Raw genomic sequence first — 25,031 nt, forward strand, 5'->3', positions numbered from 1 at the left:
GCGTAATTCGACTATGGTTTTAGGTTTCGGATATTTTGAAATAGCTTCGATGCGATCTTGAGTAGGTTTTATTCCTTCTGCGGAGACTTCGTAACCGAGAAAATTAATTTTGTTTTTTCCAAACTCACATTTTTCGATTTTCAATGTAACTCCGAATTTTTGTAATCGTTTTAATACTTCATGTAATAATTGAATATGTTTTTCTTCATTTTCTGAATATAGTAGAATGTCATCTACGAAACAGAAGCAATTTTCCACGCCTCTGAGAACTTCGTGCATGAATCGTTGAAATGTTTGACTCGCGTTGCGTAGTCCGAAAGTCATGCAGTTGAATTCGAAGAGGCCGAACGGGGTTATAATTGCGGTTTTCTGTGCATCTTCTTCAGCGATTGGTATCCAGTAGTACGCCATTTTTAAATCAAGCTTTGAAAATACTTTTTTGTTATGCAGTTGATAGGTAAAATCTTGTATGCGTGGTATTGGATAGCGGTCGGGTTGAGTGACCGCGTTTAATCTCCTATAGTCACCGCAGACTCTTAAACCGCCGTCCTTTTTCATTACAACATGTAACGGGCTAGCCCACGGACTGTTAGATGGTTTACAAATGCCCATTTCCAACATATTCTCGAATTCAGTCTTCGCAGCTTTGTATTTATCCGGCGGAAGCGGACGTGGTCGGGCGAAGAGAGGTGGGCCAGTTGTTTCTATATGGTGGACGACGTTGTGTTTCGAAGGTTGATTGAGAGACATCGGTCGAATTACGTCTGGATATTGCTTCAATATATGATAGTAGGCTTGGTTAGTTCCGATAACGTGTAATGTTCTTGTTTCAATTTCAGCGCCTGTTGATATTTCAATAGCATCTACTGAGAGATCAGTGACTTTATCTATGAGTTTCTTTTTGTGCAAGTCTATTAGCAACTTGAAATTACGTAGAAAGTCTGCTCCCAGGATCGATGTTTTGACGTCGGCAATGATGAAGGTCCATAGAAAATTACGTCGCAAGCCTAAGTCGAGTTTGACAGTCTTTACACCATATGTGTTGATTGGTGTATTGTTTGCGGCAAATAATTTGCAGGCGCTTTGAATTTGTGATTTGTTCCGATCTGTTGCTTTTAAAACAGATATGTCTGCGCCAGTATCCACAAGGAAACGTTCATTTGAGTTGCGATCGTAGACACATAGGCGGTTGCTTGTGAAGGGGACATCGAGATCCGCCGTCGTCGATGTCGGAGCTAGTTTAAATGATTTGTAGTATCTTTTTTCATTCGCCTGCAACAAGGTGATTCGCAACGTTTTGCTTTGTCGCCGAATCGGTAGTGATATTTGCATTCCCATGTTGCGTCGCCGGGCTTCACAGCTGATTTACTGCGATATGACGAGCTAGGACGAGATCGTGATTGTGAGCGGTAATGTTGTCTTGATTGATGTCTATACTTTGAGCGACCGCGTATCTCGTTTATTTCAAGTGATAGTTTTTCTAATTGTTTTGTTAATATTGCAAACTGAGTAGACACGGCATCGTTTGTCGGTGTTGATGTTGAGATTGCAGCTATAGTCGTAGGCTCGGAGTATTCGACCATCTTGTCAGCCATGGCCGCGAGTGTGTCTAGTGACGATTCCGTGTTGACGGACAGTACGACGCGTACCTGAGTGGGTAAATGATTGAGCCACTCGATCCGGAGACCGTCGTTGGTGATCATTCCGGAGCTGAGCTCTCTCATTTTGCGCAGTAGCTGCGAAGGTTTTTGATCACCTAACTGTAGACCGCTGATGAGCTTCTGGAAGTTTTTAACATCAGATTTTTCATATACCGCGAGTAGGCGGTTCTTTAATGTATTATATTTTTCTGTAGCGGGCGTTTCATACAGTATGTCAGTGACGTGCTGTAGGTCTGTTGTTTGCAGCTGTTGCAGGACGTATCTGAACCTCTGGTCATCAGATGTCTTCAAGGGGTCGACGACTGCTTCAAACTGTATAAACCAAGCTCGTGGTAGGTCTCGCCAGAAGGGTAGGATCCTTGACTGGACTGAGATTGCAGCGAGGTCCACTTCAGCAGGGATTCTGCAGTCTTGAGCAGTATTTTCTTCCATTATGAGTCGGCAGGTCACCACTGTAGGGGTACTGGTCCCTAGCTTACTTGTTGTTACTATTCGTAGATATTTCTTGAGTAAAAGAACACTTTCTTGCTGGTCGGATCGGAATGATTTTATTTTAAAAATGTGTCGATATATATACAAAAACTAGGAATAATATTATCCAATGAAATAATTACAGTGCATATTTACAAATTCTTTCGTCCAAAGAAAACGCTTACTTTTCTACCAATAGAAAGTTACACAATTTACAATGATAAAAATTATGATTCAGCCAATTAAAAGTTATACATTACAATTGAAAATATTTTGGAAATTAAACTACGAATTAAATGTTCGATTTTTCGACCAATGACGACGCCGCAATTTCGTATGTTCATTTCGTGTGTTGACACGAAAATCCGATAGAGCGCGCTGGGTAAGCGCCGTATGCGCTTGCCGATTTTCGCGTAGTATAAATAGCTCCCGAATTTGGTTTTTAATTTAGTCGGAGCGCGTCTCTGGATGTCGACGCATGTATGAACAATAATGTAGAATGCAATTCCTACAACTTTATAATATTTTAAGGTTAAATTAAATAAATAATTTAACAAGCAATAACAATTATACTTTATCAAAAAATTAGATCAACCTTAAATGTTAAGGTCCAGGAAAAGTGTTCTATAAGGAGCTTCCTTCACTTATATAAGCCCCATTACAAGTCATATGATTCACAATAATGAACAGAAGAGTCAAAGTAGCGTCTTATTTAATATCAATGTTATCAATAAAAATAAATTAAAACGTAATAATTATTATTACAGAATTGATTTAAACAAATAATAAATATTGTAAATGTTTTTTGTAATCATTTTGTAATATTTCTTACTTAATCTGCCAAGTGCAAAAAAGTATTTCTCAATTAGTCAAAAAAATATCTTTTTCCTCTGAAAAATATTTAACATCGTCAGAACCTCATAATTCAATATATTACGACGACGGCATGAATATAATATAATGAGATAAAATATTCCATTCAGTTATCTAATGTTTAGTGCTGTTTAAAGGAACTTCATAATTATATTAACAACCCGTAAATCTTATTCAAATAAGTTAAGGTTTTAGGTTGACGTCGTTACTCTGCGTGTTAATTTTTTATTTTTTTTTATTTATTTTATAAAGAAAAGTTTTTACATCAAAAAATTAGTTCTCGCCAAGCTGTTATGCTTAACGGCGAGACGCGCTCGTTATTACAGAAAAAAAAAATGTTTTTAGCATAAATACAAATACAGTATTCACTTCACATAAACATTTGCTTAAATATCATAATGGCGACATTTTTTCTTCATCGAGAAACAAATCCCTTAACTTAATCTTTAACAGTTTTCTGCTTATTTCATTTTTTTGTCTTAGAATAACATTTCTATTGAATAATTTTGATACCATATATTTAGTTGTTCTTTCCCCATAGTAATTATTTGTTTTTGGCTGATATAACTTTTTGTCAGTTACTCTTCTCGTATTATATTTATTTTTTACTAATATTTTATATTCGTCCTTGTAATAATATTCTAATCCTAATAAGTATTCTACCTTTTTGTCTACTGGTAATATTTTGCATATATGAAAAAGCCTATCATAGTCTCTATTACATCTTTTCTTAACATTTTTACTAACTAGGAACTTGATCAGTCTTATTTGTAATTTTCTTATATATTTTAAATATGTCTTAAACGTTCGTCCGTATACTATAAGTCCGTAATTTAAAAGCGAGTGCGAAATACACTATTCCTAACATGTGTTTATTTAGTACTGGTATTAAATAATAAAATTTACTCAACACTGCTCTTAAACTATAACAAATATAATTTACATGTATCTTCCAGTTGAAATGTTTATCGATATTTAGGCCTAAGTACTTAAATTTAGCTACATATTCTCGAACCGATACAACTTGGGAACCTTCAAGAAAAGAGCGTACTCCTTCCTGAAAGGCCGGCAACGCACCTGCAAGCGTCCCGGTGTTGCAGATGTCCATGGGCGGTGGTAGTCACTTTCCCTCAGGTGAGCCTCCTGCTCGTTTGCCACCTATAACATAAAAAAATAAAAAATAAATAAAGGTACAACCGATTCGGAATGTAGATTCTATCGAGAAGAACTGGTAAGAAATCCAGTAGATATTCGTTTCCACCATTTCACGAACTTAGGGTGTTATAAAATACGATTATTTTTTAAATTATATCTCACCTGAAAATCACCGAAACGAAATCCACCCCTTTTATCATAATATATTTAATATTGTGTTGTTGTACGGCGACAAGAGTAAAAATACCTCAAAATGAACCATTTTTAACACACACTCACTGTCAAAGTTCTAATTACACAAAGTATACTAATTGCGACCATATTTAGTATGATAATATTATTAAATATAATAATTAAAGTATTAATTTCAAAATAAAGAAAACTCTCTCTTGGCAAATTTATATTATTAATCGGAAGACTCGATTTTTCTAGCTTTCAGTTCCAGATATAGAATGAAAGGTAAATTTTCATATCGAAGAACTGCGTCCTTTCATCCGGTTAGGAATAAATATAATAAAATGCGAAGAGAGAGGAATAGAGTCGGAAGTTTTTACAAATAAAAACCTAAGAATAAGTTTCGCTGCATTCGATTTTATGTTTCTTTAAAGTGATGTTTTATGTTTTCGTTTGTAATTCGGATCTTGAGTATAATTGCTTGGGACGAGCAATTATACACAATTATACGCCTCTATACTTTACCAAATATACCTTGTTTAAATGCAAGTGAAGTACCGCTCGACCACTTAATACCAGTACCTTCTCTAAAGCAGTAGTACTTCAGTTTGAGATTTGGTAAGTACGTTTCTTGTGCAAAAGCTAAATTTAATATAAGCATATAAATAATAAATAATATGAACGTATGAAAAAATATGTAAGCTGTAACTTAGTATAGGGTTGTTTCAATAGTAATTGTTCTACATTACAGTATGGTCCAATTACTATTTAAAAAAATCATAGGTTATCATTTAATCAGTGCGAGCTAAGACGAGTATTATAAAAGATTACGACGATATTAATACACAATAGCTTGTAACTAATGAATAATGAAGGCTATTAGCATTGTCTCCAAGACTATCCCTTTGTTATCAGTAGGTATCCCTGAAATCGCTGTAATTCTAATGAAATTAGTTATGATAGAGACTGATATTTTATAATAATTAAGAGGTTGTTGATCTATGTATTATTATATATATATAGGTAGAATAAAACGATTCACTGACTTTTTCATCACGAATATACTGTGGCAATACATTTTCTATTGTTGTTTAGATCTCTATGGAATATTTTTTGGTATATATTCGTATGTTTTTGGATTGGGCGATGTAGTTACAATAAACCCTAACCAATCTGATAATCTGGAAAGTAGAGACTAGCTTATAATGCCACAGATTCAAAGCAGGTTGTAGGACATTCTCTAAAGCGGTTCGTATTCAGAAATTTGTAGTGATTACATACCCATTCCCCCGCCTTCAAAAACTGCGCTTCACTGGAACTTTTTCCGCTCGTATCATATTTGCTCTCACGATGCAATGGAACAAAAGTCTGTGTATTGTTTAATGTATCCCATGATTTCCCATTCTTGATTTATTAATAATAGAAGATATACAGCAGTATAATTACTTTCATAGGAAATTTTATTAAAATCAGAACCGAGATTGTGAACTTCATTTTTAGGATACTGATTAAAAATGAGTAAGTACGTATTTAAGTGTTTTTTTATTTTCTACCACTAAGGGGTGATACCCTTATTCTACCAATAAGGGTTGAAAGTTTTTATGGAAGTCGTCATTTTATAAGCTAAAAATTTGAAACTTTATTTTTGGGATACTGATTAAAAATGATTAAATACGTATTTAAGTGTTTCTAGATATTCTACCTCTAAGGGGCTTAATAGGGGTAGACATTTTTTATATAGATTAGTCTGGAAGTCCGTCATTTTTGAAGTTAGAAGCATGAAACTTTATTTATGGGCTACTGATTAAAAATGAGAAGATACGTATTTAAGTTTTTCTTGATATTCTACCTCTGAGGGGGTGAAATAAGGGCTGAAAGTTTTTAGGGAAGTCCGTCATTTTATAAGCTAAAAATATGAAACTTTATTTTTGGGATATTGATTAAAAATGAGTAGATACGTATTTAAGCTTTTCCGGATATTTTACGCCTAAAGGGAGAAATAGGGGTTGACATTTCGTGGATAGGTTAGTCTGGAAGTCCGTCATTTTTAAAGTTAGAAGCATGAAACTTTATTTATCGGCTACCGATTAAAAATGAGTTGATTCGCATTTAAGCGTTTCTGGATATTCTACCCTAAGGGCTGAAATACACACCAATGTGATATACAAAGAGGTATTACATTAACGCAATATTTTAAGTTAATTTGTAAATATATTCATATTCTACGCGGGCAAAGCCGCGGGTAACATCTAGTAATAATATAATATGAAGACATCTACGTAAAAAAAAATCAGTGATAAAAGTATGATAAGCTTGAATCAAAAACTGAAGAAAACGACGTTTTCCTGAATGCCGTGGTCACCTCATACAATATTCATAAGTTACGTCTGGAATTTATTAGGTGTTTTCTGTTCGAAGGAATTGTTATTTAATGAATGGTTTTATGAAAGTACTTTTAGATGAAAATTTTTTCCAATACACGAACACTTCGAAGGGTTCATTTAACGAACCAAATTAAAATTATAAATCAATTGAGACGATTTGAATAACTTTGTTATAATATATTATATTTAATAATAAATTATGGCATTTTTAAAACTAATTGAATACGAATCCAAATAAAATGAAATAATATATCATTAAGAATCTTTAGATTACGTATATGATTCTTTGAGGAAAAGTATAGTAAGTATTCAATAACAAGCAAAGCCCTTGTCCTTTACACATTAAAATAATACATATAGACTATTTTTTTTTAAATTATATTATAGGTATACAGACGGACAGCCAAACGGGTCACCTAAGGTCAGGTAAGGTCACTTCCGCCCATAGACATTAGCGCTTTATGAAATATTTATCATCCCTTACATATAACACCTATAATGAATGTAAATATTAAGATATTAATTCGTTGTTAATACTTTTACAGTTGAGCCTCATATACAAAACTTGTTTAAGAATTTTCTGGGTTAACGTGGAATTCTGAGACGACTTTGAAAGATAGCAAGGAGCTCAAAGAGTGCAGTTCTATGGAGCATTCTTTGAATGGGCTTAAGTTAAGCTACCTATGTAGCGTGGATTTACTTCCATCAATGCACTTGTTTTCTTTTTATTTCCTACGCTTGCTGCAGGTAAAAATATCTGTTTAAATGCAGTGGTTTCATATGATGTTTCATCGGTCTTTGAATTAGCCGTTCACGCACAATTTAAATTGCGAATATAAAATAAATTAAAAATAATTTTATTAAATGATATCTGTGTGTACTTTGTGTGTAGTTGTAACGAAATCTTAACGATTTCACGAGTATATTATAATTATTTTTATTAAGAATTTATTAATCTTGAGTTTATCGTGTGAAGATATTCTTTTTGAAAATATGAAGTCGTGGCCATTTATATGGACAGAGACGAAGCAAATTAAACTATTACATAATCAGCCTGTAAATTTCCCACTGCTGGGCTAAGGCCTCCTCTCTCGTTGAGGAGAAGGTATGGAGCATATTCCACCACGCTGCTCCAATGCGGGTTGGTGGAATACACATGTGGCAGAATTTCGTTGAAATTAGACACATGCAGGTTTCCTCACGATGTTTTCCTTCACCGCCGAGCACGAGATGATTTATAAGCAAATTAGGCACATGTAAATTCAGTGGTGCCTGCCTGGGTTTGAACCCGAAATCATCGGTTAAGATGCACGCGTTCCTAACCACTGGGCCATCTCGGCTCGCAAATTAAACTATTAGTGCAAAGCAAGTGAATAAACGTAATTAAACAAATATCCAATTAAATGAATAAGGCGCATTCTTATTTTATATTATTGAATAAAATGTTGTATACAAGGAAAATGTTAGCATTCTTCGCCATTAAAATAACATCAACATCCCGTCGTTCGCATTTTATAACCGTAGACCGAGAGTAGTTTAATTTTTTTCTCTTATGATTCTTTTCATATCTTTTAATAGTCAGAGATTTTAATCCAGAACAAAGTTACTCTTTACAGAGATTTACTAAAACAATCGTACAATAAGATATCCCACTTAACATAGCTTACCTTTCTGCTTCTATACTCAAATTAAGAAAGTGAACAACCGTTTTAATCAAGAACTAGTTAATCTTATACGATTTATGATTTATAGATGCATTTTTTTTACTTTAATATTGTCTACTTGAATATCTAACTAGTAAAATAAATTCTCTAGCGTTTTCTCAAGGCAATTTCGAAATGTGATTACGGTAATATTAATATTATTTTACCAATATTGGTTAAAGGGCTTTATAAATCTAAAATATACTGTTTGTCCTAAGCACACACCGTTGAGGTGCGATCGACCAATACGTTTTTGTTTTATCTCATTCAACCCTCAGTGACTTTGAGGATATGAATAAAATATAACCTTTGAACGGATTATGGGTAGTAATAATATATGGCGGCATATTTGAATCATTTTATGGACAAAGATTTGTTGGTGAAGTAATTGAATGATATGCGTATTAATATATAGAATCTTACTAATATTATAAATATAAAATTATGTCGGAACCAGTTTTGACGAAATTTGCCATATAGCGTATAAAATTAATACGTAGTACATTTATTTTGAGTTAGATTCACTTACGATTTTTTTATTGGAACACTTTTGAATTACATCTCATACATGATACTTCTAGGCGTTAACAAAAATGATCTTTTCTTGAATATAAATAACCAACAATTCGATTATATCGTCGTATAAAGACAATGTAATTAGAATTTATCCCGATATTGGCGGTGAAGGAAAACATTCTGAAGTATCCTTTTATAAAATATACTCGGTGCCTTAATGCAAGCTTGCCTGTTTAGGTACCACCCACTCATCACATATTGTGCCGCCAAACATTCAGCGTCAATAGCGAAATGTTTCGGGCGGCCTTGCGATGTAAAAAGTCGCAGGATCTTGGGCTATTATCGTAACCACTCCTAACACAAGTGATAAGCTTGTGTTAGGATTTATTACGACAATAGCAATAGGGTATTCGGAATATTAGTAATTCCTAATTAATTTGGAGTATTGCTACTAATCTTTTAACTTGTAACTACAGGCACGAGTGACAGTGATCTTAGTTACCAATGTTGATGGCGCATTGCTGTTATAAGGAATATTTATTAATTCTTACGGCGCCATTGTAATGTAACGTCATTTGCCAGTTTGCCTAACGATATAATAAAAAAATCCTGCTCATCACGTGATAGTCCGCCACATTTATTGGTATATTATCATCGATATTCATCGACATGCTTGTCCGAAACCATCGCCATATGAGAAGACGAGGTCCTAACCCAGAATTGGGACCTTTACGTTTGTTATATTTCGCACGTGTCAGATTAAGTAAGAAATAAGTAAATAATAAGACGATTACAAACACGGCTTACACTATGTATTGTATGTTTTAATCAATACTGTAATAATAATAATTTAATTTAAGTTATTTTTGAATTGTATTGATAACATTGATATTAAATAAGAGATAATAATTAATTGATAATAATTAATTTTCTGTTCAATATTGTGAGTCACGTGATTTGTAGTGAGGCTTATATAAGTGATGGAAGCTCCGTACAGAATACTTTACTTTACTCTTTACTCTTCCTGGAGCAGCAAGATGTTAACATTTAAGGTACGATATAATTTGTGATATAGTATAATTGTTATTGCTTGTTAAATTATTGATTGCAATTATCAAGATACAAAGTTAGTATTAAGGTAATTGGCGTTAATGTAAATATTAATTGATACAATATTACGATTACTACAGCTATTATAATGGTTAAATAAATATTTGTGTTTCATATATAATATTTTATTGTGTTATAACCTTAAAATATAATAAAGTAATAAAGATATAGAAATCATTCTTAAAATATCCCCTGACATAATGTATTAAGTCTCTATAAAAAATCTAACACACGCGTACGATTTATAATATATTCTTGTCTCGTTGTTTGAGTTGCATAACTTTAAAGAAAATCTTTTTTCCTATTCAAAGTTTAGAGTTTTGACGTCTTGGGAATTGAGTTATAGAAACTGCTGAATTTCATGTCTCATTATTTTTATTTCGGAAAATTTAAGACGAGTTTGAAAGAAATTCGGAAAATAACTTGTGGACACTTTTAATCCCTTCAGGGGTGAGTTCCGGGAAATGCTTTTTTAATGGTTGTATATGTCTCTTGAACTACCTTTGGGAAAAAAGCGAACTCTTCCGATTATGCATACAATGTTTATGATCTTGATTTGAATGAGCCGAGATGGCCCAGTGGTTAGAACGCGTGCATCTTAACCGATGATTTCGGGTTCAAACCCAGGCAGGCACCACTGAATTTACATGTGCTTAATTTGTTTATAATTCATCTCGTGCTCGGCGGTGAAGGAAAACATCGTGAGGAAACCTGCATGTGTCTAATTTCAACGAAATTCTGCCACATGTGTATTCCACCAACCCGCATTGGAGCAGCGTGGTGGAATATGCTCCATACCTTCTCCTCAACGGGAGAGGAGGCCTTAGCCCAGCAGTGGGAAATTTACAGGCTGATTATGTTATATGTTATGTTATGTTTTTGATCATAATTATGTTAATATATACAAAAACGGCTTGACATGGAAATGCAGTTTTGTTTTATCTCTTCCGATTCTGTAATTATTGATTTTAATGAATAAGATACAGATTGCTCAACTTCCCCCTCCCTAAATGAACTCTATAAGCATAGCTGATGAATAGGAAGAAATAGTGTATACCACGAAAAAATCGTAAAGTATAACATAGAATACTTTTTATACAGGGACAAAATCCTACTGAAAATAAACATTTCAATCAAATTATTTTATACTAATTATTTGAATTGATAAGAACCGTCGGTCTGCATTCCTTTGAAGGAGCAGGCTAGGAGATCTTATGGAGTTCATTCCATCACACTGTGGCACTGCGAGTTGGTAGTTATGTATACATACATATTATGACACAGGTGAATTCGCAATTATAAAACTGTGATCCTAATGTCGTTGATTTAAGCCCGTAAGCTTCGGCTATGATTCTCTTGTTCTACCCTTTAGGACCATAAGGGTATAAATGATATTTATTGAGGCGGAAATACTTTCTTTTGATTTGATTTAAAAAGTGATTACGAGAAATTCAATGAGCAACACAGCGTGACATTGCTTTTCCAAAACAGTTGTAAATGTATAATAGTACTCACCACGTCTTTAAATCATAATACATAATGGGACGATTCATATTTGATGTATAACTTTAGAACTGTATTAAACACTATTGAGAAGTAATTAAATTGAACAATTGGTATAATTTTCGTTTGCTAGACATCTTTGATTTTATAAAATAAACACATTACGTGATTGTTGTAGCGATTTCTTTGATTTCTAATTTTCGATATTGAATTAAAAAGTAAAATTAACTATGTTTAACTCAATTTATGTTTTACCAAGACCTGGTAGTGGCATTCGATGATTTTAAATATATATATACAATATATATTTTAAATATTAAAAATCTCTCGATATGCGACCGGCATATTTTCAATCTTTAAGCCGACGTTGCCCCTGGCTGTATCTGAAACGCACGTTATTGTAAAAAATAGTGATCGCAGTTGTGAAACACAATAAAACCGGTGTAAAATATAATAATGTTAATGTTAACGTTTCAAAAGTATTACTCACTCGATGTATAAATAAACGAAGTCCCGTACACGTAACATAATTAACGATATTGGGTGCTTCTTGTTATGACAACCAATGACTAATTATAATTTATGTAGAATTTTTAAAATATATATCATCGAGTATCAATGTAAATAAAATATTGGCAGGGCAGCTGATGCGATGACGTGGCCGTATATGCGGACTGTATGCGGTTTTCATTCATATAACACTCGTATAATCTTGCGTTCGTGCGGTACTACGTACATTTAACAGCCTGTAAATTTCCAATGCGGATTGGTTGATGCACATGTGGCAGAATTTCATTGAAATTAGACTCATGCAGTTTCCTCACGATGTTTTCCTTCTCTGCCGAGCACGATATGAATTATAAACACAAATTAAGCACGTGAAAATTCAGTGCCTGATGATGATGCACGCGTTCTAACCACTGGGCCGTCTCGGCGGCACTACGTAAGGTATACGAACCCTTAATATTAATAACTCGTAGATGATGAGCAATTTTTTAGTAATTATTTGTTAGTGCATAACAATAGGCCTGAAATTAACTAGTAAAAAAACCGAAAGATCTTATAATTGCATAATAAGAACGGCTCAGATAATTAGCCACTTTGGCAGTGGGCCGGTCATATTAACCGAACAGATCATATTTACAGAAACAATAATCAGTGGTTTAAAAGAGTTCTTGGGTGGAGACCGCGATCGATGAGCGAGAGGATGTCTTTGTTTTACGTGAAATGACAACATATTACGCAAATGGCCTGGTGGTCCTTGAAAAATAAGAGCTAAAGATCGGCCTCAAGTCCAAGTTTGAGTATGAGATCTATGTATATCTCACCGTAAACGAAGGCCAAGACTTCTGACGACGATGATTTCAAAAAGCTCTCAATATTTATTATATCGTCGGAACATCGGCTAATTAATTTATTGCACATTGAATAGTACTTAGTTTTATCTGAATTATAAAAAATATAAATTATTTTGAATAAAAAATATGTAATAATACGATTAAAGAACAAAACACGATTAAATGCTGTGTTAATAAAATTAAACACTGTATGTACTCGTGTATTTAATATCTAGTTCACGTTTTGTATCAGATATCTAAATATTTGTTTTCATAATTCAGCAGTTGTTTTATTATGACTATGTGATTGTAAATTGGCTCTTTGGAGGTAATTTTTGGAAAAGGAAACCTCCACATTTTGTTGATCAAAATTGCATTTTGTGTTATTAACCAAACTACAAAAAAGTTATTACATATTATAAAACATAATACTTAATAAATTGGCAAAGGTTTTAATTAATAAAATTGCATCTTATACAATTTTATTTCATAAACTATACTCGTAACTACGTTTGTTCTGAAGAAAGACATCAGCGTTATTTCAAATATCAAATAATAAAACATCATTTATAAATATCAATGTAAAAAAAATCAATAAAGTTCACATAATTATCTGAAAAAGCTCGAAAATGTTTTTCAATTCATACGCCGAGTTTAGGAGCAACAGTTTCAGAAAAAAAGGTGTGAGTGAAACTGCGCGGCGACGTCCCAGCCAGTGAGTGACGCGATTTATTATCGTTAGGACGTTTGGCTTTAGCTAAACGGCTTTCGCGCGATTTATATTTAAAAAAAAAAAACGGTATAACGCTTAATTCGGGATAGGTTTTGATAATGTGAGTTTTGGTTCATTTATAAGTGCTTTATGGTGTGATTGATTTCATATGGAAATGCTATTGGAGTCAATACCTCAGGTATGCATGTACATATATCATTAAATTGCAAATAAATTTAGTATTCATTATAATTAAATAATAATAATTATATTAATAAATATAGTAGTATATGAAAAATAATTTTATATCATAATATTTTTAATAATAGTTATAAAATTATTTTATCTTTGAATTTTATCGTTGATATTATTCTACTTTCATTAATTTTAATATTTATTCATGAATTTTAATGGTGTCTCGGTACAAATACATCGATTTGAGTACTGTTAATAATTTAAAGTACAAATATTTATTTAAATAAAAAATAAAACATTTGAGGGATGTATAATACATATGAAATATAAAAAGTGTACTATTATTATTATTTTATATAATAAACATATAGATATAGTTAAAATTAAAATTGTAGAACAATATGAAATATTACACGTATAAATCTTCACTCACACACCTTTGTTTAAGGAAATCCATTAGCAAGTCATTTCGCTCAATTCTTGTTTTAATGTTATTCTTTGCGGCTTTTATGAAATATCGGAATGAGTTTCATTTTTCAAAGAGAATTCGAGGATTATATCCACCTACGCATTGACAGTATACACATATAAGATCATTCTTGCGGCGATTTTTACTGAATTCATTTAATTTATTTATATGAACTTCAATAAATCAATTATTGAATTGACGTCATTATTGTAATAAAACTTGATCGATATGTATATCTTAAACTAAAATCTACAGTTCTGAAAAGCCTTGTCCCGTCATGTGATTTTAAAGAAAGTTGTAATGGCGTTGTGCGTGCTTTGACTTGATCAGACTTTAGGTCAAATTTCTTCCATTCTTAACCTTTTTCAAAAGTATTGTGTTTATGTGAATGGGTTGCCGTTGGGCCACTGTATAAATTACTTTTAGGTCTAAGAGCTTCCTTAAGACGTTGAGAGAGAAGTTGCTCATTCTGAAATCCTGGGCTTAAATATTGGCTAAGGCCAGTAAAAAGTCGTGGGGAATTATGCAATGGTTACACTTCCTCGCCTTGAAAATCACTACGTGTTGGACAGCCGTCCCTGCTATTTGTATAATTTTTAATTATACACGATAGGTTTCTATTGGTTAATTTAACAGTCCTGATTTTATCCAAGCATTACTCACGTAGCTGTAATCGTGAATATTATTCTTGAAGCTATACTGGATGCATCATACTAATGTCTTTGTGGAGTAGTAGTCGTCTGTCGTATGACGAGCCGCCGCCATCTTGCTACTTATAAATAGGAATATATTAAAGGAAAGATATTACTTTAAGTAGCAAATATTACAGGTAAAGGTAACATTCTTGTGCTCGCTTTCGAGAGAATATTGAATATTTGTGTTATTGGAAACTCGGCAGTTATACGCTTGAATTGATATGTGACCCTTTCTTGTATATTTACTCGTTGGTAGGGCTTTGTCCCCGTCTGTGTAGGTACCTCCCACTCATGACATATTCTACCATCAAACGACAATACTCAGAATTGTTGTGTTTCGGTGTAGGGTGAGTGTGCCTGTGTAACTACAGGCACAAGGGACATAACATCTTAGTTACGAAGGTTAGTGGCGCATTGGATTTTCAGGAATGTTTAATATTTCTCACGGCACCTATGTCTATGGACGATATTGACAACTTAATATCAAATAGGCCATTGGCTCGTGTACAGCCTACCAATTTAAAAAAAAAAGTGACATGTCCTGCATATATATATTAATGTATATATTTATAATATTCATAGAGTTTATTTATATTAAGCATATTTGATATTACTTTTTTTTTTTTAATTTTAAAATGTGTACCCAGTTATATATACATACATGTAGCATTTTGATTACCTAACATTTTTTTTATTGCAAAATTACAAAATATATAGATTTTTAAACTAACTCTTGACTCCCAGTAAAGTGTACACGTAGGCAAATGTTCAATGTTTGTACAAGTAGTGTTTTGATTCGTTTTAATTTCAAGTACAACATATCTACATTTTAACTCAACTCCTGGCTTCAAGAGGACGAGATAAAGCGTACACACAGGCAAATGTTCAGTTAGAGTCGGTTCTCATTTTAATTTTTTATTAAAGGCTGCTATAAATACTATTGTTTGTGGCCAGTGCTTAGCCCTTGAATGATTTTAAACCGTTGTTTGTACATTTAACTAATCATCATGTTAGTCCGCCACTCGCATGAATCATTGTTTTTAAATAATACAATTTGTTAGTGCTTAATTAATTGTTTATGAATAGATTAAATTATTTATATTGTTATTGGAAATATCACCTTATCTGGGCTCTGAATTCAGATAGCTTTGTTGAGCATAATAAGCCTTTTAATAAAAACGACAATTGAATATTTTTTCACTTTTAAGAGCATGTTCTATTACTTTATGAAAAAAGTTATTTTAAAAAAATATTTATATTTCGTATTCTTTGAATTTCACATAAAAAATAAAAAGAACATATCTTTAATGCTATTGGAAGAAGAAAAAAAGTGTGCAAAGGCAGTCCGTCTATCTTATAAAAGGATCCCATTTATGGTCTAATGGTATTAGCAATAATCAGATGAGTCCAGAATTATTAAATCAAAATATACTTTAATTAATTAGTCGTCATGATGACTTTTGAATTATCATTTTTCAAAGCAAAGTCAAGTTACGGCCTGTTAATGTCCCAGTGCTTGTTAAAGGCATCACCCTTCTGAGGAGAAATTTGGATCTTACTCCAATACGCTGCTTCAATGCGGGTTGGCGGATAAACGTGGCAGATACTTACATTTGTGCGGCTTTCGCTCGCAATGTTTTCCTTCACCTCCGAGCACGAGATAAATTATACATACAAATTAAGTACATGAATGCAGTGGTGCTTGCCCCGAGTTTAAAGTCAGAATCATCGGTTAAGATTAACGTCTTGTAAACATCGACGGTTCAGTTTACAAGATTTAATTAAATATAGAGACTGGTTTGGAATGTAGATTATAAAGAGAAGAACCATCGAGAAACCTATTTCATCAGTCATATAAATGTAATAATCTTATTCAATTAAACTAATGTAACCTTCATGAAAATCAACGAATATTAATGTAGACGGTGATTTACCCACATTAATTTAACGTAGGTAAGGTGAATGTAGATAAAATATTTCTATATTATCTTCTTATTTATCATTTCATATATTAAGCTCTTCAGGATTTTTTTTATTCAAAAAAGAACATTTGTTAAGTGTCTCGATGTTATAGTAAAGTAAAATCATCTCTTTCATACCTATTATTGGATACGGCACTTGGTTCAAAAATAAAATGGACGAAATTTCAACGTTCGGGATCGTTACATTGGTAATATTAGTTTCTTATAATTCTTATATGATCTTAAATCGTAATTATACAATTGACGCGTAGAATCAGCGTTTATAATTTGGTGAAAAACCACGTGGCGAAGCGACCAAGGTCATATGTAGCAGCCGATATGAAATATACATATACTTATATATACGATGTAATGTTAATAAGCATATAAGTATGATTGATTCAAATCAGATAATATTTAAATATAGTTTATTGACATACGTCTTTCTAACAAATTTGATCCTTCATTAAAGTATTAAATATTTTGATTTATTGAATGTTATTTTAATAGCCATACCAAGGTCAGTCAGTAGTCAATTTACTAAATTGTTTAAACGATGATAAAAACAGTTTTATAAAAAATAAAAATAAAGATCAAGGCGTTATAGAAAGTGACACATCGTCTGAATACTTCAATAGTTGAATTACTCCTTAATTTATGAAAATTTAAGTTCTAACAACATGTATGATTTGTTCACTGAATTCTAGCTGTAATCGTTTTACTAGTACTATATTCTATTTGTGCCAAAACAAGTGATAATGATTATGATACGAGATATTTATTGGAGCACCTTGTGTAAGACCGATCCATACGGCGTATGCCGTGACGGCAAACGGCATGACGCTTTTCCTTTCCATTTCCGTTACTGCTCTGTACTTCCACGTGTGTGCGTGGCATAAATGTGCAAGTACATCATGTGTGTACTGCACACATAGCAAAATTATATTTATTATTTTATTGAAATTGTGTGATTCTTTTTTTCTTTATACTTTACTTTATTTACGAACAATTTTGATGTGTTTTTAAATATTATTAAGATCTAGTATTGATTAATTTGATTTTATACTTACATAATTTTAAATTGTATTAAAAAGATGATGAAATTGCTTCACGAGAAATTTAATTTAACTTTGGAAACTATAATAAAGCGTCAGACAGACGAAATGACGGGAAAGTTATAGGAGAATTTTGAACATAAAAGTCTTCCATTAAAGTGGATGAAAAAAGCACTACGCTTCCACGCCAATGAAAATTTCAAGGGTCTTCCCTGGTTTTTTATTGGTTGACATGTTCAAATTAACTGAATCGGCCAATAAGAAGTCTAAAAAATTACCAGTTAGTCTTTATACAACTCCAACAGAGAGCGCGAGAATAAGGAACATGCTTCCGAGTTTCCAATAATTTTAAAACAAAACTTTTTAAATGTGTTTACAGAGTTCGCGAGAGACAGTTTTCTTATATTCGATATTGAGTTAGAGTGATATAAAATATTAACGATTGCGATATGATGTTCGGTAGAAAATGATATCTTAAATATTAAAATAAAACAGTATGCTTTTAATATATTCAATAAATATTTATTTATATTTTTTCAAGTAAATAACTTTAATAACCAATCAATAAAAAGTTATCTAAATAGATACATTTGTACTATGAAAGCAATATAAACTTAATACCGATTGATATATGTTTGTAATTTTATTACTAATCTGTTTTTATTTTTGACACGTAAATGAGTCACCTCATGGTATGGGGTCGTCACATACTATAGTCATTGCCATTGTTATCTAATACATACAAAAAATTTTAAAAAATGTTATTTTGGTACATGTACCGTGTATACATACATATGCATTTAGTAAAACGCGGTTATTTTAATATTGCAAACAGGCACTCCAATTTTATTATTTGTATAGATAAATCATTTTTCGACCGTTTACTTTATAGTTTATCAATTGTCTTTATATTAAAAGCATAACTAGCGACCTGGTTTGGACCGAGCGCCACAATGATGCAATTTATTAATAAAGATAATGATCTCAGGGATAATATAGCTTTCTACCAGTGAAATTACGCCTCCCCCCTACAAAAAAACAAACAAATTTAACCATGTTTATAATATTAGTATAGACATATTGTATAGCATATATATTTTTTATTAACTAGTAACGAACGTCTTATATTGTTATATTTGAGACAAAACTGCACTAATAATAATACTTTAAAAAAAATGTATAGCCCTAATTGTGAAGCAGAAAAATCATTTTTAAATATACCAAACGCCAAAAATAAAACCTGTTCTGCATATGTAAACAATAACAAACAAATTTCGACATCGTTATTAAAAATAGCAGTACGGTATGAAACGTTGTTAGCCAAGCTTTTCTCTGCTTTCCAGTCAAGGAGTTGTCAAACGCAAGTTCTGTTACGTGCCCTATTATATAAAACATAATAGATACGGCGTTTTATATTTTATATAACACAAATACATATATTTATATTATTAACTATACAATGTTGATCAACAACATGAAAATATACCTTATTGAAACTCTTAAAAAAATATTGAATCATTTTCCAAGTTTAGAGAGAAATTACTAACGATTCGAAATGTGAATATCACCGCGAAAAACCGGCAAAAAATTCAGTAGTTACTATTTTTCACAAATTAAAGTACTAAAATTAACTAAGAATAAACCTATAACTCCTTCATAATCATTAATATTTAACCCTATTTCATTATTTTTGTTTTCATAATATTGCATAGAATTATTTTATTTTATTTATTTACATTTTTTTTGCATAAATATGTAATTAATTAGCTGTTCGCTCAGACTTCGCTCGGCTATAATACAGATTTTATCATACATGATTTTTGCTAATCTTTATCCATTTCGGCAGCAACTAAATTTTTCAAAAGGAATAATTTTCTACGGCTTTTGCAATATTTTTCACCGATTCTCCACTACTATTGGTCGTAGCGTGATATATAGCCTATAGCCTTCCTTGATAAATGAACTATCTTGCACTGACTGATTTTTTCAAATCGAACCCGTATTTCCTGAGATTAGCGCGTTAAAGCAAACAAACGAACTTTTCAGCGTTTACAAACAAATATAAAAAATTGGATCCGTAAATTATTGTATTATATATAATTTTTTGGACTTGTAGGTAATGTATACTTTGTATGGTTTGTTTTAAGAGTAGCGGCACCAAATATATTAAGAGATTTGTATGAAAGATCAATATTTACAAAACAACTTGGATGGCTTGTATGACAAACATAATATTTTACAAAATTCTCGGGATATATTTAAAGCAATCAATATGCTATCTTTTGAATCCTAAGAAAATTTGTATGCTACTCACATCGTATTTCAATATCGAGTCTTATACAAATATCGTCTTATAAATATTTTTTACGCACGTGACTTTCAGCCTTTCACTAGATACAAGTAAATAGCGATCAAAGAGCGATCCCCTCCGATCCGCGAAGTGACTACTCGGAAGAGTATTGTGTACTTGAGGAGTATCTTGACGTGTTATTTATATGTATAACATACAAAATATATGTGTTTGTTTATACTAATATAAGATAAAGCCCTAGTTATATTTATTATTGCTTGAATTTAATTGTATTCACATTTATAAGATAATCTTAGCTGATTTTAAATGGCCACGTTAAAAGACCGTACCCATAGGCCAAGTAATTATTTGTTTTTATTTATTTATATTCTTACAATATTCTTATAAAATAGAATATCTTCAAATATCAGATTCGATCCGAAAAGCGACCTTTTAAATTAGACTTCGAACAATTATCTTTTAAAGGAGGTGGGCGTATGAATACTTCACACTTTATTCAAGTCGGTGAGATGTAAGCATTTATAAATTACTTTTATATCGTTTTATTTACAAGATCAATATAAAAATCAAAACGTACTTAATTCAAGCAGGCTCTTGCGAGCAGTTTTGAATCGTCAGTAAATGAATAGATTCTACTGAGAAGAAGCGGCAAGAAACTACTTTCCGACATTCAATTTACATAATATGTATAATACAATTAACATTTATCCTGCATGAAAATCAAAGAATACGTTTATTTTGGTTTGTGTATTTATTATAAATACAACAATTATTAATTAATAACTCACATTAATAAAAACATAGTCATAGAATTGGCGTGGAGTAGAGCCGATTATGTAAATAATCAGAGTTTAGCACAATTGAATTTTAGGCGATGTTTGCAGGTTCAATTCTAGGCAAGTACTGCTGTATTTTCATGTATTTAATTTGTATTTATGATTCATATTTTTCTCGAAAGAAACAATGCTACATGATGGTTTATCAAAATATAAATGACCTAATATATATAAATGTTTTTGATCTTTGAAAACGATTCTTACCGAGTAGTTTCAAGTAAATATCCTAATGAATTATCTTAGTGAAATATTGTTACTAAAGCAACAATTTAATTACCGATTAAATAGACCATCTTTATTTTCTTTGCTCACTATCGTTGAAGATTTTTCACAATTGAAAATATAACTTGGCCTTTTTATATTATCAACGGCATGAATTCACGACGCGATCGAATATAGACACACTGAAATCGGTGCGCGATGAATAGCGTAACTCTTACTTCAGACACGCTTGGATGGACGGCTTGTCCTATCTAGCCTCCCTACTTCAAATCAGTGTTATTACATACATTTTTAATGATACCCACACATAGTCATTTTTTGTTTAAAATAAGTAGGGGGACTAGCTTATGATCCTACTGATAGTAAGTCACTATCCTTAGACATGATGCAGTAAGAAATATTAACAATTTCTTACATCATGCTACGTATATTGTTCCGGTAGTTTCACCGTCTAACTCATTCTTTAGAATTAGACAGGAAAACAAGTAAGTATTTCTGTTTGGCGGTGAGATATGCTGTGAGTGGGTAGTACCTACCCAGACGAGATTGCAGAAATCCCTACCTACAACCTTAACATAACATAATACAAAAGTTATTAATGAACAAGTTGATACAATACAAACGGCTCTATTCGTAGGTCTAAAAGCGGAGCATCACCTGACTAAGCAAATGAATTCGGGAGGAGACTGTCTTTATTAGAACTTGTTAAACATAGTAGTTATACAACAATGCTCATTGTAAGGAAACTTGTGTTATCTCCTCCGAGATCAAACGAGAATATTACATTGACACAATGTGGAAAGATGAGGTATTTTCCGTAACATCCGTTTGCGAAAGCGATATCTTTCTGAAACAAAACATTTAGAATGACAAATTGTAAGAGACATAAGTTTGTGACGGGGATTTTTATTTATGAATCTTATTCTATACAAGCTGTTCACGTAACTTAGTCCTTTGTTGTTTGATATCGTTTTTGTCGGTAATTACTTGAAAACACTTTTTATAAGAGATTCCTGCGTAATTCGTGCACTCACTTTTAATAATGTGATTATTTTTTTTCTCTTAGTTTCCTGTTCATAATAATTTTGATTATATATTTTGCACTATCTTTGCCGCACACGGTTACAATTTAGTAATAAAGGAAACTATATGATAAATATATAATTTATACCTATAAAAATACAATTTATAACTCAAGAATACTGTAGATTTCTCCCAGTTTTTTTTTAGCATTAGTTCTCAAGATTATCTCTTGATACAAAAAACAAATTTTACTCTTTATAATATTAGTATAAGCTAATATAAAAATATGGTTAATACGTTCAATGTGAACAATTTTATGGTATTTCTAATTAATCTGTCTTAATTCACATATTGCTAGTACTATATCTGTGTGAGATTTAAGTACAACTTGGGTTGAACTTTAAATGCAAGATTTAAACCTCAAATAAAAAAAAATAGTGACCTCTACACTATGTGAAGTATAAACTATTAAGTAAGGTTCCGATGGATCACGAGTGAAATGTCTTTCAATCAAAATAATAAAATTGTGTTTAATGCCCATCTAACCGTTTAACTTTAGGCTTAATATTTATTGTATCAATGAAAACAATACTTATAGCATTCAAAGCATTTTTAAACAGTTTTACTTTGATTGATTTCCTAAATTATTCCTAAACCAAACCGATTCTTATAAAACTTCGCACATACTCAATGTAAACAACTTCATGATAGTTTCAATTTGGCGCAACCAAATCATAATCTTGATCTCTATGTATATATGAAATGGAATGTATATCTTTCGACGAGATGGCCCAGTGGTTAGAACGCGTGCATCTTAACCGATGATTTCGGGTTCAAACCCAGGCAGGCACCACTGAATTTACATGTGCTTAATTTGTTTATAATTCATCTCGTGCTCGGCGGTGAAAGAAAACATCGTGAGGAAACCTGCATGTGTCTAATTTCAACGAAATTCTGCCACATGTGTATTCCACCAACCCGCATTGGAGCAGCGTGGTGGAATATGCTCCATACCTTCTCCTCAACGGGAGAGGAGGCCTTAGCCCAGCAGTCGGAAATTTACAGGGTGATTATGTTATGTTATGTTATGTTTATCTTTCGACGTGATTTTAAACACGTCTAATGAACTCGACAATTTTCACATGTGTTAATACAATAATTTAATATTTTTGTCTTTGTTATCCCAACTAACAAATAAAATAACAAGGCTGGTATTGGTTATCTATGAACCGTCATCTTAGTGTCGGTATATGTTATTCGTTTCCTTACTTTTTTTAAATTTCTTAACTATTTTATTATTAACACTTGTTGACTTCCAGACAGGATGGATTGAATACATAGGTATATAAATGTATTTAACTAACATTTCTTTGTATTTTAAATGTTGAAAAAGTGTAACTACTGAGTTTCTTGCCGGTTCTTCGGCTCGGTAGAATCTGCATTCCGAACCGGTGGTAGCTTCACTTAATATAGTTTGTTAAATGAAGATTCAAAAGTGCCTGTAAAAGCCTACTTGAATAAAGTATATTTTAATTATTAACCATTATTATAAAAGAGTAAATTGATTTTATGACCTGATAGTATATGTATTTACAAAATGATTGTCTTATGCTTTTGTTCAAAAATATTTTTTTCTGTTCTCAACCCTCAATTCTCTAGAGTCAAAAACTTGAACGGGTGAAGAAACGTAGGGGTAGTTCTTGAAAGTTTTATAAAGTCCTGAAGCCCCGGCATCAACACTTTAGTCACGTACTTTACCCTAATGGTGATTGACGCGGCTGAAACTGGTGTCAATCGAAGTTTTTCGATTAAGTGCCGCAAGTAATAAAGGCCGTATTACTGACACACCTCCGTCGTTCAATACGACAGTAAGTGTTTACACTTACTTCGTTGACTTATATGCTTTCATGTATCAATTATATAAATATCCGGATAAAAAATCGTTAATAACAAACCCTATTTTGTATTGAGGTTAGCGAATTGTAATTGAGATACCGTTCAAATCAATTTAATACAGTCAAAGGTCTTTTTAAAATTATATCGGCCAATAGAACGTTTCAAATGTTTACCTTTTTTTCTTTCTTTTTTTTTTCTATTAATCAAAACTGTAGTAATGTCTATGATTAATAAATGATTTGTTTACTATTTAGATACTAAGTTTTGAAACTTATTTATAAAATATTCATTCCACCCACCAAGCAGCGTGGTGTAATAAGCTCCAAACCTAATCTACAAAAGGAGCCGAGATCTTTGCTCGGTAGTTCGATATATATAGCATTTTAATTCATTGCTATCCAGTTGGAACACAGCAATATTTTCTTCTGTTCCATACTAATATTATGATGTTTTTTTTTTCATTAACATCCATGAAATAAAATGTGACAAGCATACAAAAAACAACACTAAATATTCATACAATTTAGTTCCTAATTTATGTGCATATTTGAAGGCGAAATCAATTTAAACAGAGCATCAGTTGTGGAATACACCGCTGAATATATTAAGTATCGAACGAGTTCTTAAATTCATTTCTAATAATATTACTAGTCACGAATGTTCTTACTAATTATATTTTTTCTTATTGCATTTATTGGCTATGGTTAGCTTTGTGAAAGATTTTAGTTTTCGTCTCAGTATCAAAATATTCAACAATCAAGATTACGAT

General features: G+C 32.0%; 1 protein-coding gene across 1 annotated transcript in view; it reads right to left on the reverse strand.

The window, feature by feature from the left end:
• Nucleotides 1–21,470, reverse strand: part of LOC113392424 (leucine-rich repeat-containing protein 40) — an 84,809-nt gene extending 63,339 nt beyond the window's left edge. The window contains exon 1 of the mRNA XM_064220900.1: nt 21,454–21,470. The gene's annotated coding sequence lies outside the window, so the exon portion shown is untranslated. The remainder of the gene's footprint in view (nt 1–21,453) is intronic.
• Nucleotides 21,471–25,031: the final 3,561 nt, after the last annotated feature.

Source organism: Vanessa tameamea, chromosome 5, assembly GCF_037043105.1.
Source record: "Vanessa tameamea isolate UH-Manoa-2023 chromosome 5, ilVanTame1 primary haplotype, whole genome shotgun sequence".
In the NCBI taxonomy this organism is placed as follows: domain Eukaryota; kingdom Metazoa; phylum Arthropoda; class Insecta; order Lepidoptera; family Nymphalidae; genus Vanessa; species Vanessa tameamea.